The sequence below is a fragment of the Hyperoodon ampullatus genome (assembly GCF_949752795.1).
Source record: "Hyperoodon ampullatus genome assembly, chromosome: 4".
NCBI classification, from domain to species: domain Eukaryota; kingdom Metazoa; phylum Chordata; class Mammalia; order Artiodactyla; family Ziphiidae; genus Hyperoodon; species Hyperoodon ampullatus.
The window spans coordinates 72,014,071-72,016,056 of record NC_136917.1 but is presented as its reverse complement, the minus strand read 5'-3'; positions in this window follow the sequence as shown (position 1 = coordinate 72,016,056).

Genomic DNA, 1,986 nt, shown 5'->3' with positions numbered 1-1,986 from the left:
ATCTGTTATGACTAAGTGCACTATTATCTGGGACATAAAATGCATGCTGGTAAAGGAGGCATGGAAGAAATAGATTGAAAGGCCAAGATGAGTAAAAATATGGGAGGATACTGGGTGTTAAATGGTAGAAAACTGAAGGAAGATATTGCCTTAGAAGAGAACATTCATTTGTTAATTAAGAACCAGTTACCTTTTTAAGAGTCATTTTAGTTTTCATAGGCAGAGGCCAGTAGGTCTGATGCTGAATCAGGACTCTCAAAGAAAATCTTTATATTTAGGAGCACTTAGATAACTCAGCTACTGGAACAAGTCAAAGAAATATAGAATCGCATCTCACGAAAGTCAAATACAGGCATACCTTGGAGATATTGTGGGTTTGGTTCCAGACCACCACAATAAAGCTAATGTAATAAAGCAAGTCACGCAATTTTTTTGGTTTCCCAGTGCGTATAATAGTTATGTTTATACTCTATTGTAGTCTATTAAGTATGCAGTAGCATTGTCTTTAAAAAAAAAGTAAATACCCTAATCAAAAAACACTTTATTGCTATAAATGCTAACCATCATTTGAGACTTCAGTGAGTCGTAATCTTTTTGTAATAGTAACATCAAAGATCACTGATCGCAAATCACCACAACAAATATAATAATAATGAAAAAGTTTGAAATACTGTGAGAATTACTAAATGTCAGAGAGACATGAAGTGAGCAAACGCTGTTGGAAAAAGGGTGCTGGTGGACTTGCTTGACACACGGTTGTCAACAACCTTTAATTTGTAAAAAACACAATAGTTGTGAAGTGCAATAAAGCGAAGTGCAATAAAACAAGACATGCCTGTATAAAAGTAAAACAAAAATGGGCAAAGAAAATATTTTGTTGGGCAGACAATTTTGAAGGTCACCTGAGTGATGAAAAGCAGACAGATACTGTTTTATGTATTATGCACTAAAGCTAATGGGCGGGGTTGTGGGGGAACCTATTTATAAGAATAATGTGGACATCATCCAAGGAGGCCCCCCACTTTTTTAAGGATTTCACTCTCTGAGATCTGACATCACAAATGTCTTAATGTGGCTGGAATTCATGAGAAGGCATGCAACTACTGGGGAAATATTAAGAACCCAGAATATTTAAGAATATTCAAGACAGAGGAGATTAGGCCAAAACTCCTTGACACTGACCAGAGCAGCCACTGGTGCTAAATAGAGTTACCCACCACCAACAACCATGAAGGACAGATATAGCCAATAGTACCAAGGAAAGAGCACAACCCCACAGACTGGTGGCCACTGCAGGGCATTAAACTGACAATAGCTCCATAAAGGCCCTTTGCCTTTTTATTCATTTTGGCTGTAGGTATCTTTTGTTCCCCTTTGGTGAGAAGGAACTGGCTAATGTGGGACTCTGGAGTGGGAACAGATTCTTTCCTTGTTGCTTTGAAAACGTGCTGCTCGTGCAGCTGTTACTTCTATGAAAACGTCCAGTTAATCAAAGAATCAAGGGGCCAAATAAAATAATTTAAGTATAATTGGCAACCAGATTCTTATAGCCTGAAAAAAGGGAAAAGTGTTTTGCTAATGAAAAAATAGATCACAGTCTTTTGCAGGAACATATGGTCCATTTTCTCAGTATATTTCTTGACAGAGCCCTTTAGTCTGTCTTGACAGAGCCCTTTAGTCTGTAGAACTGTGAGGCTTAAGTTACAAATTCAAGGGTTATATAGACCCAAGCTTGGTGTTAAAAAATATTCTATTTGAATAAAAAATTGGTTTCCACATTACTATTAGAAGTTTTACTTGCCTGGTAGAGGCCATACAAACCAAGGACTAAGGTAAGTGCTTAGTCCAAGGGCCTGGAGTGGAGAAAATGGGGAGAAGCAGGGATAGAAGTATAGGGTTTGAATGGATCTGGGTAAATTAGTTATAGCATAGAATTGCTCTTTATCCCATAAATGAGTATTAAGGAATAAATCTTATAGTAGTTAA